The following is a 15,959-nucleotide window of genomic DNA, read 5'->3' as shown; positions in this document are numbered from 1 at the left end:
ATTCTACTGTGCATTAATACATCTTTCACTGTACCATGCTAACGAGCAGTGGTATTAGTCTACTCTGCTTCTAGCATCTTGTATAGATACATCCAGTGATTGCTATCAACTAGTAGTCTGATGCACAGACAAGTATGGAGGTGGGCTGAAGCTGCTGAGAATGCTAACCACATGCAAAATTCATGTCTCCCTTACCTCCTCCCTCCAATTCTCAACAAAATAAATAAAGTTCTGCCCAGTGATGCCTGAAATTTTGGAACCGATTGGAAGCTACATCCAGTTACTCAGGGGGGGAAAAAAAAAACATCAAAAAGCAAAACACAGACAAATGCTAATGAACAGAAGACATTCCTATACTTGGCCAATCAACTAATAAACTTCTGGTCTTCTCTCTCAGATAAACAGGGCATGACAATTTATGTTTGCTTAAAATCAATGACTAACGCTGCTTTTTTAAATATTTATCTGTATTCCAGTTGCAAACAAAGGACCAACTGTACAGTAAAACACGCTACTTCAAAGTTTAAACTAACATTAAAATGTATATAAAAAGAGATTAACCATTAAAAGTCCATGTGATCAAAAAACTTAACTATATGGATAAAGAATTACTAACAAAACTGAGTGAATGAAAGAGATTCGGTCTGAAAACTGTGATTCCATTAGCAGCTAGTGAAAGATCCATTTTGAAGCTGTTTTCAGGTTATTAGTTTACAATTTTTCAAATTCTGTTCCAGGGAAACCTGCAGTTCCATAATAGGTCATTAGAGGTTTCACAAAGAGGGGTAACAGTGAGGTGCTGCACTGCTATTGCTAGGCTGAGTTGCCAGGCTCCACATCAGGACTCAGCCTGCAAAGTCAGAGGTAGGGGTTCCAGGACAGAAAGTTACATGAAAGGGTTCCATGATTTTAGGATGTCTGAAAACGACTAGTTTACAACCCCAAAGTAAGTTTTATGAAACTATAAAGCTGAATGGAAATAAGGTGTTGGTCTGATATTAGACCCAAGCCCTATGTCACAAAATGAGGTCAACTTCCAGGAAAACTTTAACCACTAAGTTAAAAAAGTCAAACAGGTAATATGCCAAAATACATTTTTCAACTAGAAGCCAGCTTAAATGCAAGACAATCTCCTTCCCCTCCAAGCAAATCTTTTCTGCATTTATATTAGCCTATGGAAGTATCTGTCTGTACTCTTCCACATAAAATAGGCATGACAGCTCAATACAACTGAAGAGAACTATTTTTCCTCATCTGTTTCAAGCCAGTGTAACCAAAAAAAGCATTATGTGAAACAGCATAGACAAGTTCTCTTTAACATGAAATGGGTAAAAGGGAGACAGTCAAACAAGCGGAAGAAATACAAATCAGACCATTCATCTGATCCGTCCAGTAGATACTGTAGGTATTATGAAGGCACTCACATGGAAGAAGGGAACAAGACAGAGAATGGAAGAGGTAAGAAAAGAAAAAAGTGCCTTTTGTAGTTCTCTGAAAGGACCGTTCTACAGAAAGCAGAAGGAACAATGCCTAGACTCAGAGCAAAGGAAGTGTTCTTAATTCAAGGTATTTAGGAAGGAGAGAGTAAAATGCCAAAAGAGTCTCAAATTAAAACCATAAAAGATGCACATAAAGAGGAAGAGAATGATTAGCAGAATATTATAGAAAAGTGAACAGACAAATGAATAATAGGTTACAGTGCTTAAACTTAGAATGATTTAGTTTAGCCATAGAGTGAAATAAGTTCTGAACCTTAGAGATGTCCCAGAGGTCAGGTGCTACCTTTGTCCCATCAGTTTCTCTACCAAATCTGGCTCCCGTAGTTTGTTCAGATTCTCTAATATATACATTTCAAATTCTAGTTTGAACTCCCATTAAAGAGCAAGAGGAAGGAATGGGGGCTCAAAGACACTTTTAAGAGTTTAAAGCTCTGAGCCAACATAAATTAACATGGTTAAGCCACACCACACCCAACTGCAACTTAGTGAAGCAATTTCCCTCAGTTTGGGATCTATAAATATACAAGACGTTCCAACTGTTCTTAAGTAGTATTACATACATCAGTTGGAATGCAATATTAATTAACACCCTTTTCTTAGAAGTTTGCCAAAATTCAAACAGTTTGGGCTCAAAATATCACAGGTACGCAACAAAACACGCTGCTCACTTCAAGCTATGAATTGAAACAGGCTAACACAGCAGAAAGAGAAGTTAAGAAGCATTTAAGTACACACTGGAAATCTGCAGATAGCCAGTTTCACAATGTAGCCAGTGAAACAACTGCAGAATTGAAGCAAAGCTGTCCAGCTTCTGAGTGGCAGGGGCCCCAGGCCCAATGGCCAAATGCCGCACTACACTACACTGAACCATGCCGTATGGGCCCCCTTCCCACACTGCATAGCAAGCAGCCTCCCAGCACATGAAGTACTGCACCCCACACATTGTGCCATGTATGCCTCCCTCCATCATCCCTTGCCAGCACTCCAAGCCCATGAAGGATTCCCAGGCCCCCTGGCTATGGGCTCTCCCTGGCCAGAGACAGACAAGTGAAAGCTGGAAGAGGGAGGGGCAGCCCAGAAATGCAAAGGAAAGCAGCTGGAGTAATAGAGCACCAGGGGCTACACTACAGGTTAATCCATTGGGGGCTATATGCAGCCTACAGGCCACCAGCTGGACAGCCCCAATATCAGAATAGTTTCAAGATATCAAAGCATATTTGGCATGGCTGATCCTTTTATCTACTTTTTAAGTTAAGTACAAAGGAAACAAACCAAGATTACAAAGAACATTCACACATTATTTGAAAGGGCCATTACCAACGCTGTTTTATACAAAATTAAATCAAATCAGAGGTGATTAGTTTCAAGTCTTTCACTGCTCCATTAATGCAAATAGGTAAGATATCTGTTTTTGAAGCAGATATTAGACAGGAATAGCAGAACAGACACACCTGCAACTGCAAACAAACCCAATGGCCTTGATTTTTCGTTGTATGGCTCTTATAAGAACCTGTCGGGGAGGGCAGCATTGCAATTTTTAGAAGGCTAAATTTTAGTTTCCCAGACTCAAGCAAAATTTTCAGAAAAAGGTTTAGAGTCCACCTTGATTCTATTCCTTATAAATATTAAACCAATATCTACTATATAGAGCAAATATGCTTATTGTTACATCATTACAGCTCTTAGCTCTGGTCTATCCAGAGATCAGGGTTATTATACCCAGTAAAAAGTTACTCACAGTAAGTTCTCCACAGTATTTAATTGATCATGAACTAATACATGCACTGGAGCATTTTAATAAACAACAAGTTCACATTCTATTAAACTGTTAAATGTCAGTATAGAGTCACTATAAAAAACAGCTTTGTATGGAGTAGATGACATTTATAGTACAAACACAATATTTCAGTCACTAAAAAACAAACACATGCAGCAGCAAAAACTTATTTACAAAAAAGATAGCGTGCAAGTAGCAAGCACCAGTCAACTGACAAGTAACTGTTTGGAAAATATAATCTGCCTAAATTCAATTCATCCTTTTGGAACTATTAGAACAAGAACACAACAGAATACACATCAAGATTACCAATGTTTTCTACTATCCAAAGAATAACATCATAATTTAAGCTTATAACAAAACTGCAAAATCAATTAATTTATGGATATTCCTAAAGCATCCTTTTCATTTTTAAAGCCAGAAAAAGCATCACTTTTTGCATAACTCCATTGCTACATTTTAAATCAGCAACATGAATTATATTATCATTCATAGATTGACAAAGCCAGATGACATTTTCCATATTTTTTACTCATCTGTTTCAAGTTGCAATTTGAAATGAAAAGTTTTAATTAATAAAGAGTAAAATAAATTAAGTGCAATGAATGTATAAGCCAGTTTATTAAAACATATTTTAATTATAAAACTAAGCAGCTTATTAAACAAAGACAGTATTATATATAATTTGTGACCTGAACTAATTTTAGAAGTACTAGAACTCTCATGTTTTATTTTTAATCATAGGTTAGAAGGGGAGGAATTTTCCTGCTTTTTCAACTCCCAATCACTTTTCTCAATATCTAACAAAATAGTGGAATAAGCTAAAAAGAAAATATTCTTTCTGCATCTGCCAAAAATGCTATTGCTATCAAAGCATGACTTTGCATTTCAATAGCTCCTAGAAAACATTTCTGATCAGGCACAAGGCCTATATAAAACTTATGTCATTTTAACAGATTACAGCATATTAGAGGTGCACTGATATATTGGTTGCCCATCGGACCAGCACCAATAAGAGGGGAAATGACATTATCAGCAATCAGCTTTTTTTGCCCAATGTAACTGATAATGTTTACTGATAATTATGCCTTCTGACCAGGGCTCTATACACCTGGGTTCCCTGTCCCCCACGGGGCTGAGGCCCCCAGATGCCTGGGTTCCCTTGGGAAACTGTGGGTTTCCTCTTACAGGCAGGCAGCATTCTAGACTTCCAGGGGTCCTGCTTCGGGCTGCCAGGAGTGAGATGCAGGCATCTGTGCAGCCACACACATGCACGTGGCCAGGAATATAGCCAGGGAGTGTGGAGAGCAGTTCCCTGCCAGTAAATCTACAGGGAAGGGCAGATCAAGGCCCCCATAATGAGGGGGAGTGGGGCAGGAGCAGGGAGAACTGCCCAGCCAGGACAGTGCATGGAACCCAGGGCCAGGGCAGGGACAGAGCCAAGGGTGACTTGTCCAGGGGGCATAGGGGCAGGGGGCAGCTCCCCACCTCTACATGCACCCCCAGGGGAGGCAAGGGGGACATGTGCCCCCCCTCCCCAGATTCATGCACATGGTGGATGCAGGCTGCTGGCTATGGGTTCGTTGCTCTCTACTCTGTTGCCTTTCCCTCAGGAGCCCCACACTGGCCATGCGCCCCAGCCTGCCCAGCAGCAGTGAGGGCAGAAACTTGTGCACCATGATGGAGGGTGGGCAGGGTGACACACGACCAGCACAGAGCTCCTGCAGCAAAGGCAGCAGGGCAGAAAGCCCCAAGCCTACAGCAGGCACCCTGCATCCAGCTTTGCCATGCTTGGTTCTGCTCCAATTAAAAGTGCCCCCACGCTTAAAAATGGTGGTGGCAGTACTTTAAAGCTCATTCAACGAGCTTTAATTCAAGTGCCCCCACTGCCATTTTTAAGTAGGGGTGCACTGATAAAGATTTTTTGGGCCAATACTGACAGCTAAGTATTAACAAGCCATATTGCCTGATACCAATCTGATTGTCGATATGCAGCCCGGCAGCTTGGAGAGCAGTGTCAGGCTGGTAAGGGGCATGGGATGGTATAGATCAAGACTCCTGCGCTGAGGGAATGGGGCAGGGGCAGGTGCTGCCCAGCCGGAGTGGGGTGGGGGACGGAGTCGTGACAGACTCATCCGGGGAGCGAGGGTTGGGGAATTGAGCTGCTACAGGCACCCCTGGAGGAGCCATGGGGGGCACGTGCCCCCCCCCCCCCGTGCGTGGGGGTAAGGGCAGGCTGCTGCGGTGGGCTGGGGCCAGCATCAGACTCTTCCTGGGGATGGGTTGCCCCCCCCCCCCAACTTTTCCCTCCCCAACAGACTTATCAGCAAGATGCTACTCTGCACGCTTCCTGTGGCAAGGCACTGTTGGTGCCTGCCACTTTAAAGGCTAAGCCAAACAGCCAGCAGGTGCTTGATTTCAGCAGCCATTTTGAGACACTGGCTGCTTATATAAACTGAGCAGATTGCTGCTGGCAGCCCAGGCAGAAATGTTGCTTGGCTGAGCTGCTGTATGAGAATATCTGCAGAAGGCTCTTGGTCCTGGCCATGACCTAAAACTGCACCCTGCTGAGAATGAGTGGCCTGGTGGGGCTCCCAGCAGTGTGGGAGCCTCCACAAAAATACCAGACCAGATACCACCCCAGTAGAAAGTAGGCTGGGGTGCCTCAATAACTCTAGCCCCCACATCACTGTGGGTAGCAGCTGGGGCCATGCATGGCTATAGCCACCTGAGCTCCCACCAAGGAGGGAAGCCCCAGTGAGGGGGTAGAAGATGTGGAGCCCGGTGTGTGTGATGTCTGCCACCCAAGGTGTGTGCTAGATAAAACCTATGGCCAAATGCACCCGCTCTAAAAGGGAGCAAGGCAGTATAAGTTCTTGATGCGTGAAAGAGACCCTGACAGGGGGTGGAGCATGAAAGGCCCTAAGTGAGATGAGGTATGGGCGCATGTATGAGGCCTGACAATGAGGGCTAAGCTTGGTCTGGCTGTAGACTGGGAGTATGTCACCTGGATGCCATCTGCAAGGTTTGGGCTGCAGTGTAGGGAAGGATCAGAGCTGCAGAGAGCACTCCCTGGCATCAGGGCAAGAATGGGCAGCTTTCCACCTGATAAGAACCAATTATAAAACAACAAGGCATGGCAGGAAAGTGTGGCAGGTGGTTAGCCCCAAACAGGTGGGCAGACTGATGGGGGACCGGGCCAGAGAGAGCCCTTTGTTACACTGCCGAGCTGGCTGAGCGCGTGCTGCAGCTGCGCATATGCACATGGCATTTATCAGTGACATTATCTGCCATATCAGCCCCCCCAAAAAATTGGCAATAATGTCAATTTTACCTCTTATTGGTGCCAATACAATATGGATTGATGCATCAGCGCACCACTATTTTTAAGCACCAGGACATTAATGCATGTGATGCTGGAACATGCCAAAAAAAATTGTGTCAGTACGTCAAAATGTGTTGCATCTTAAAGTGAATCAGTTATCGGAGCGGCCGACACAGTTGGTTAATAATAGACTACCAGTATCAGCCAAGAAAACCTTTATCAGTGCGCCACTACGGCATATGTAGACTTTAAGATAGAATGCCATAGTTTCTAAATTTAAACTCAACAGGCTCATTTTTCAAAAGAGAAAAAAAAAGCATATAATAAATAGATAAATAAAAGGTGGATAAAAAGGAATGCGTTTTTAGGTGGAAAAAAACAGTGCACATTTTCTTCCCAGTACTTTCAGCATTTCCTCTTTCAGTTGGGTCAATTACTTCTCCTGCACAATAAAGTGTCTAGTGCTGAAGACATCAACTGCATGAATTGTGTACTTCAGATGTAGCCAGCATCACTGTCCCAATTTGAGCAAGACATGACAACAGTCTTAGCTATTCCATGTAACCACCACAAACTGTACAACAGTTCAGGTTTGTTCATGAAACAGTTGAAGAATTTACAAATGTGTCAGTTTAAGGACAAACAGTATCTTCTATGGCCTGCTTACACAAAGACACTGAATTTGTTAAGATAAACTACATTCACTTCAGTTCTGAAGGAGAGGTAGAGACTTAACCAACATAACCAAGCAACTTGAAAAGTCATACCAATAATTAATTCGTATATACTTTTTTCTGCCATCAAGCCCTAAGTGAGCATATTTATCTCTCTAGCAATTATTCAACTGGTATCTGTTCAGTTCTATGAATCCATTAGACATTTGCAGGCTTTCCAAAATAAAGGAATTAAAATAGCCTTTTACAAAGGTTCTCTCAAGACATTTTTTAGCCATCAGACCATGCAAGGAGGAGAGCAAAGTACATTCTTCTTCTCTGCACGCTTCTGAGTGCCTCCAAGACACACGCTCGGGCAACTTGAACTGGGGGACCCTTACACTGTTTGGGTACTGCTCAAAAGCTACTGAGGAAGAAGGTGGGACCAGGCAGGAGTCCCTGAGAACTTGATGGGCGACAGACGTTAGGCAAGAGAATGCTTTAACTCAGTGGTTCTCAACCTTGTTTGTATGAGGACTCATTTGTAAACATCATGGCCAGTCACCACCCAGTAAATGGTTCAAGTAGCGAGCCCCCTGCCAGCCTGCAAGGAGATAGCTGCGGTTTCCCACATTTTTCTCCTTTAAACGAAGAAGATCTGTGATTTTCTATGTTCTTCCATGATTATTTGCGACCCTTTCATGTATTCCTGCGACCCACTTTTGGGTTGCAACCCTTGCGAAACGCTGCTTTAACTAGAGGCATATCAAACTTGTGGACAGCGGGCCCTTGAGTCGGCAGGGCTCTGCGCAACGGCACGACCCACGGTCCTGCTCCACAGACAGCCTCGCTCCGTGGCGCAGAGCTAAGCTGACGGCAAGAGCCCGGCCAAGGACAACGGGCCGGCCAAGCCGAGGCGAGCCGAGCCGAGCCGCCGGCTTCAGCGAGAGGCAACCACGCTAGCGAGACGCTCCAGACAGAGGCGCCCGGCCCCGCGGCTAGGCGAGGTCCGGCCCGCTGCCGTCCCCACCCGAGCCGGGCCCCCTCCCGCCCCGCGGCCGTGCCCGGCAGGGACCCGCCGCCAGGGGCTCCGGCCGCGCCCCGCGCGCATACGCACACGCACCTCCGGGGGCTCCGGCCAGCGGGGGCTGGGGGATCCCGCCAGCCGGGGGCAGGGAGCTCCCCACCCCCGGCCGCGCTCACTGCCCCCGGCCGCAGCCGCCGCCGCCGCCGCTCCTCCGCCCGCTCCTCACTCGGCGCCCGCCCCGGTCTCCATCTAAAATGGCGACCTCAATCCGAGCCAGACATTTATCGGGGCCCATCGATGCGCTCCGCGCTCCGCAGGGCTCCTCTCCCCCTCCCCCCGCGGAACGCCGAGCCATCGATGGCGCGCACCCGCCAGCCCTGCCCAGTTGCGCGGCCGCCTTTCGGGAGCTGGGCAGGCGCGGGACTGGAGCCGGCGGGGGTTTGGGCACCTCCGCCCCGGGGACCTCCCCACTTCCCTTCCAGTCATCCTTCACCCCCAGGCTAGAGGAGGGAGGAGTGAAGGCAGCGCCGAGCTCAGGGCGCCCCGCAGGGTCCCGTGCTACCCGGCAGGGGCGCCCGTCCGTGGCCGCACCCCCTCGCGTCTCTCCTGGATCCACCCTGGGGAAGGAGCAGTGGGTTGTATCCACCTCTGCAGCATCTGCCACCCCACTTCTCAAAATCCTAGCTGTGCCTATGGGTGGGGCAACCTCTACTAAGTTAATTGGTAGCTGGTTGACGCTAGGGTATCTGGGAGATTTTTTTCCCCGGACTCATTTTGGGCACATCTACGCCTGAAGCTTACAGCAATACAAGCTAAAGCGTGTTTAAATTCTGCTTGCACGTCTGTGTGTGAACTCGTTTCTGTCAGCATAAGGCCTTTTCTTAGTTTAGCTCACATCGGTTTGGAAAAGGTTTAAATCAGACCAAAAAAGGATCTCTTGCTGGAACAAAATTGTCCATCCAGTGTTATAGTGTACCTGAATAACTGGCAAAGCTTTCACATTTAGACAAGTACAATTCTCCCTTTACAATTGCCACAGTCCTAGTTCTATAAAAGAAAAGACAAACTACAAATTAAACCAATGTGGTGTCACCAGCTGCAAGATGCTGACAAACACACGGAAAATTTGGCAGTCAGATATGCACAGTCAGCTTCCCTAAGCCCTTGTGACTTGTAGATGTGCATTTGAAGCCAAAACTGAGGCCATTAGGTGTAAACACACAATTTTACCAAAAGTTACATTTAATAGACCTGAAGAACAGTTCACATTTATAAACAACATCATTATAAACAACAACAAAAACTGATATTTATAAATGTGAGTTGTACTCCAAAGTTTTTAATCAGTATTTTTTGTTAAAATGCTGTTTTTAAACCAAATGGGTCCAGTTCTGGATTCAGATCCATGTATACAAGCCATATGGCCTTAAGAGGAGCTATACGCACATATCTGACTGTAAAATGCGGCCCAGAGAAACAAACATTATATAATGAATGCTTAAACAACTTAAAACTAGGTATGTCTGTATAACACTAGCTGCAATTCTGTCTGTGAGGAAGGTTTTGCCAGAGTATATACAGTTCACTTTAAATAAGGAAATGTAAAATGCAAGTAAAATTATGACAACATGGAAAAAAAAAAAAGAAGAAAGGGTAAGTGATTTCAGGGAAGGAGAATACTATTGGTGTCAGACTGCTAATTCATTTTTAAATTTCCAACAAAGAGAAGATTAAAGCTATGAAAGTGAGATGAAACCATAGTGATTGAACAAATTAATAGAGTTAGGGAAGAAAGTAAATCAAATTTTAGGCTGCTAAACAGTGAAATAATACTGTAAAGAAATAGAGCCTTTTCAAGACATAAGAAACAAGGAACAAGGAAATAGAACAAAGTAACTTTCTGAGATAAATCAATCCAGAATGAATGCTAGTAACTTCTAGTTTATTTCATGTTCGTGTTTGCTTGGGTTTACAGTACAATACAGAATTTCTCATCTGATACGTGCATAACTCATACTGTTATTAGTTCAGATATATGTCAAGATTGTGTGATGTCTGTCTGAAACATTCTGTGCTGCTATGAGAAACAGTGTGGTCAGTAATTAGAATGAAACTAAGGGTAGCTGGGTTATTCCTGTCTCTGCCACTGATCTGTTAAGTAATCCTGGGCAAGTCACTTCATCTTTTGGTATGTCAGCTTCCCCATCTGTTAAAAGGGAATAAGATATACTGACCACTTTCATAAAATGCTTTGAGATCTATTGTCTATAAGAGCTTGGTATTATACTTCTCCATGCCTCAGTTCATTTGATTAGCATTGCAAGACTTAGTTTGTAAATTGCTTTGAGCTCCCCACATGGAAAGTATTACTTGCAAAACATTGTTCTTAACAAATTATGTAACTTTTATTTATAATTTTTCTACATAAAATCAATTAACAGGCCTAAGAATGAACAAGGAATACATAAGGCAAAAACAAAAGGTACCACTAGTAACAAATATTAAACATGCATTATCTGCTATTTAGCTGTGCTGTCTGCTTTTTTCTTAGAGACCTGAGGAATGGTACATAGTACCCAAAAGCTTGTCTGTGTCCCTCCTGACTACATAGTTAGTCCAATGAAAGATACTACCCACAAAGACCTTTGCCTCTCACAAAGCTTCCATGAAACTTAGTACTTAAGTCAAAATTATCTTACTACTTAGTTTAAAAATAGATTACCTTTACAGAGGTGTGCCTCACCTCTGCCATGTTTAATATACAGTATCTGTGAAACTAGGTACAAAAAACTCCAAGGTAAAGAGGGTTGCAAGGACAACTTGAACAAATCAAAATATTAAAACCAAGCAGCTATTCAAGAGAACTATTACTGAATAAGAAAAATTGCACTAGCATGGCTATTTGTACCCTTTTTATATTCTTTTTGTATTAACAAATCCAAAGGGGGGCATCTAAAAGGTGGAAATGGGGAGAGATTACTAAACAGGAGCATACCTCCTCTGCTCGCGCTTGTAGGGAGGCAGTTAGACAGGCCAAAGCTACCATGGAGCTGAGGATGGCATCCCAAGTTAAGGATAACAAAAAATTGTTCTTTAGATATATAGGGAGTAAAAGGAAGGCCCAGGGTGGAATAGGACCTCTACTAAATGGGCATAAGCAATTAATGATGGACAGGGGGGACAAGGCTGAACTCCTCAATGAGTTCTTTGCCTCAGTGTTCCTAAGCGAGGGGCAAGACAAGGCTCTCACTGGGATTGTAGAGAGGCAGCAGCAGGATGCCAGACTACCAAGCATAGACCCTGAGATGGTGCAGAGGCACTTGGAGGAACTGGATGCGTTCAAGTCGTCAGGGCCCGATAAGCTCCATCCGAGGGTACTGAAGGCAGTGGCTGACATCATTGCGCAGCCACTGGCGGGAATATTTGAACACTCGTGGCGCACGGGCCAGGTTCCAGAGGACTGGAAAAGGGCCAATGTGGTCCCCATTTTCAAGAAGGGGAGGAATGAGGACCCAGGCAACTATAGGCCAGTCAATCTCACCTCCATCCTAGGCAAAGTCTTTGAAAAAATTATCAAGGCTCACATTTGCAAGAGCCCGGCAGGAAAAATTATGCTGAGGGGAAACCAGCATGGGTTCGTAGCAGGTAGATCATGCCTGACTAATCTAGTCTCGTTTTATGACCAGGTTACAAAACACCTGGATGCAGGAGTAGGGGTTGACATCGTTTACTTAGACTTCAGGAAGGCCTTCGATACGGTATCCCACCCCATACTGGTGAACAAGTTAAGAGGCTGTGACTTGGATGACTACACAGTCCGGTGGGTGGCGAATTGGCTAGAGGGTCATACCCAGAGAGTCATAGTGGATGGGTTGGTATCGACCTGGAAGGGTGTGGGCAGTGGGGTCCCGCAGGGCTCGGTTCTTGGACCGATACTCTTCAACGTCTTCATCAGCGACTTGGACGAGGGAGTGAAATGTACTCTGTCCAAGTTTGCAGATGACACAAAACTGTGGGGGGAAGTGGACACGCTGGAGGGCAGGGAATAGCTACAAGCAGACCTGGACAGGTTGGACATATGGGCGGAAAACAACAGAATGCAATTCAACAAGGAGAAATGCAAAGTGCTGCACCTAGGGAGGAGAAATGTCCAGCATACCTACTGCCTAGGAAATGACCTGCTTGGAGGCACGGAAGCGGAAAGGGATCTTGGGGTCCTAGTGGATTCCAAGATGAACATGAGTCGTCAGTGTGACGAAGTCATCAGGAAAGCTAATGGCACTTTATCGTGTATCAGCAGATGCATGACGAACAGAACCAAGGAAGTGATACTTCCCCTCTATCGGGCTCTGGTCAGACCGCAGTTGGAATACTGCGTGCAGTTTTGGGCGCCGCGCTTCAGGAGGGATGTGGATAACCTGGAGAGGGTCCAGAGAAGGGCCACTCGTATGGTTAAGGGCTTGCAGGCCAAGCCCTATGAGGAGAGACGAGGGCACCTGGGCTCCTTCAGCCTCCGCAAGAGAAGGTTGAGAGGCGACCTTGTGGCTGCCTATAAGTTCATCATGGGGGCACAGAAGGGAATTGGTGAGGCTTTATCTTTTATTATTCCCAGTTATGTGCAACATCTTTACAATCAAATACTGTAGATAGATCTTAGGCTTTCACTATTTTATTAAATAGAGTGTAACTGTTTAGATACAACATAGAGGAGGGCAGTTTATTTTCCTAAGGATCCTACAATCTAAAAATCAGCCATTGAAATGCATGGGTTGTTCTAACATGCCAGAGGCTGTTCACCTTGGAGACCTGCTGTGGATATGGGTACGGCTCAGTGCGAGATTTACACCTTCTCCCCCCGATTTTCAAGGACCAGCGAGGGCTCATTGGACACTGCCAGAACCACGACACTTTCCAAGGCTTGGGCCCCTCTCTCGGGGCGAACCCATTCCAGGGTGCCCTGCCTTTCACAAAGAAATGGGAACTCTCCCTGGGGCTCCTGACAGCTTCTCCATGATCAGTTGCATTACTGCACTGAAAAATCAGCCCAGCCCTGCTCCAGGTGTGCACTAACAGAAGTTAATGAAGGCACTCTATGTCACATGATCAGGCACTTTTAAAGTGCTTTGCAGCCATGCAGTTCTGTCAGGGCATGGCTGTAGAGCACTTTCAGGCAGCCAATCACACAACAAAACATAATTTCTGTCAGTGTCCCTACAGTCATTCTTCCCAGAATCTCATTGACTTTAATAAAGGCTGGATCCTAGCAGTGGATTCATATGGGTATACCTCAGCATTGGCATCAATCATGTTCTTTGTGAATTGGGCTACCCACAGAGGCAACTAGACAGATTCATTTTTAAGATCTAACCCTGTGAGATTTTTTATACTAAATATTTAATTCAGAATGTGAAGTTACATGTGTAGAATAACGTGCTCACTGTGACAAGCTTAAGTTGAATATTAGTCAGAGCACTGAATATTCTCACTGTTTACACTGCACTCCACTCTAGTATCTATTTTTTAATTCATTTTTGTTCATTTATTTTCTCTGTCAAACTAACTTGGTAAGTACTTTATTTACTTATTAAGAGACTTAGCAAACAACACTCTTTCTACATAGGAACTTTTACTACATATGTATTATTGTATATACTTTTTTATCCATTTAACTTCTGCTGGGGATGCTTGTTTTCACTGAATTCATGATACCTTGTGTCTGGTCCTTGGACACACTATGTTGCAATTATTACCAAATGTTGCAAACAATTTTTATCTTAATTTTTCAGTCTTTATATCATTTTTAGACAAACGCACATTATTTCTCCCATTGCTTGTTAATATTTTTGCTTGGGAAGCACATTTTTCAATACCCTTGCAACTGTACACAACATTCTTTGTCATGTTTAGTATATTCCTGTGCAGTCTTATTTGGACTTGTCAGGTCTACCAAAACAGTATGACCTCCAGTTTTACAATCCATCTATTAAGTATCCATGTTCATGTATCTACACACAAACTTGCACTAAACTATGTAACAAAAATGTCTTTATTATAACAGATTTTCACTGCTGTTTCTGGATACATTGCAGAACAGCAATATTGTTTCAGTTTTGTTAAGTTGATATGACACTTATACAGACTTTCACAGAAGGTGTGAATTAAAACTGATTCAGTTATTTGGGTGTGACAGTGACCATATAACATACGAGTCAGCCTGATGAAATGAACTACAAAAAAAAGAGAAAATTATTTATCAACATTGTTTACCCAGACAAATCCAGCTTAGGAAAAAAAAGATCTTGTGAGGCAGGGAAAGGGGGGGCACTCGCCTGTCCCCCTTCTCAAGAGCAGCATGGTGCCAGCAGGCCCTACTGTGCATGTGCAGAGTTTAAAAGGGCCCACCAACGGCAGAAGCCGCACTTGGCCCCCAGTTCCAGAGCGAGACGCACGGCAGAAGCCCATTGTGCCCCCATGAGCCCTGGGACCCCCAGGACCCCCAATGACCCCCCAGCCTAACTGGAGGTAAGTTGGGGCCCATGGTGGGAGGGACTTAGCCCAGCTGCGGGGAGGCAGCTGAGAAGAGCCAAGGAGGGTCATGCCCCCCTCCCCAGCTCCTACTTCACCCAGCCCCACAGGGAGCCACGCGCCTGGAGCCTTGCAAACAAAACACATAAACAGGCGCACTTCTAGGCTCGGCATGCGAGTTAGTGCAGGAGTTTGCGCAAGAGGGTGCACAGAAGGGGCATGAGGTTCTAGACAGAGCCTCAAGGGAGTGGTTGGCACAGTAGTAGCGAAACTATTACAGGTGCAATGGTGGGTGGGACATAGCCCCTGAGGCTGGATCCCTCCCCTCTGGTACTTCTGAGGTCTCCACCCAGGCAGAACCCATGGTTCCAGCCTCCATTCAGACAGAGCCCCTAGCTCTCGTCTGTGGGATGCTGCCTGGCATGACTCCAGGCACATGGGATCAGGAGCATTACAACCTCCCCTTGTGAGGTTTGCTCTGTATTGGAGTCTCTGGAATCCCAGATAGTGGAACTCCAGATCGCAGTGCAGAGGCTGTCTGTCATCTGGGATGGCAAACAGGGGATTGACTCCTACTGCCAGGTCCTTCACCCCAGGACTGAAGAGCAACGTAGGTCACCTACCAGGACCAGGGAGGGCAAGAGGCACTCCCATACTGTCCAGTCAGGGGGTTGGACAAAGCTTGTCTCTAATCCCAAGGCTCATTGTACCAGGATCACCACCTCACTGGATCCCTGCAACAGGTATGAACTGCTTGCAGCACCAGTAGAGCCTGCAGAGCTGCCAGCTACCACAAGTGAGGAAGTAACACAACCAGCTATCATCCCTAAGATGAAATGCAGAGTGGTTGTTGTGGATGACTCCTTCCTGAGGGGGACAAAGGAAGTGATCTGTCATCCTGACCCCTTAGCCTGGGACGTCTGCTGCCTCCTGAGAGCCCATATCTGGGATGTGGCTGAGAGGATTCCAAAATGTATCCCACCCTCCGACCACTACCCTATGCTCCTTATCTATTTGGGTGCAAATGACACAGCTCGGAGCAATCCCAACCAGGTCATGAGTGCCTACTGGGCTCTGGGGTTGGGGGCACAGGTGGTTTTTTTCTTGATCCTTCCAGTTACGGGTCATGGGCAGAGGAGGGAGAGATGAATCA

General features: G+C 45.3%; 1 protein-coding gene across 1 annotated transcript in view; it reads right to left on the bottom strand.

Annotated features, from left to right (window-relative positions):
- Nucleotides 1-8,532, bottom strand: part of RAF1 (Raf-1 proto-oncogene, serine/threonine kinase) — a 107,304-nt gene extending 98,772 nt beyond the window's left edge. The window contains exon 1 of the mRNA XM_059715868.1: nucleotides 8,378-8,532. The gene's annotated coding sequence lies outside the window, so the exon portion shown is untranslated. The remainder of the gene's footprint in view (nucleotides 1-8,377) is intronic.
- Nucleotides 8,533-15,959: the final 7,427 nt, after the last annotated feature.

This window comes from Alligator mississippiensis, chromosome 12 (assembly GCF_030867095.1).
Source record: "Alligator mississippiensis isolate rAllMis1 chromosome 12, rAllMis1, whole genome shotgun sequence".
NCBI lineage: Eukaryota > Metazoa > Chordata > Crocodylia > Alligatoridae > Alligator > Alligator mississippiensis.
Note: the sequence above shows the minus strand (reverse complement) of the source record. Positions and strands in the feature narration are given on the sequence as shown.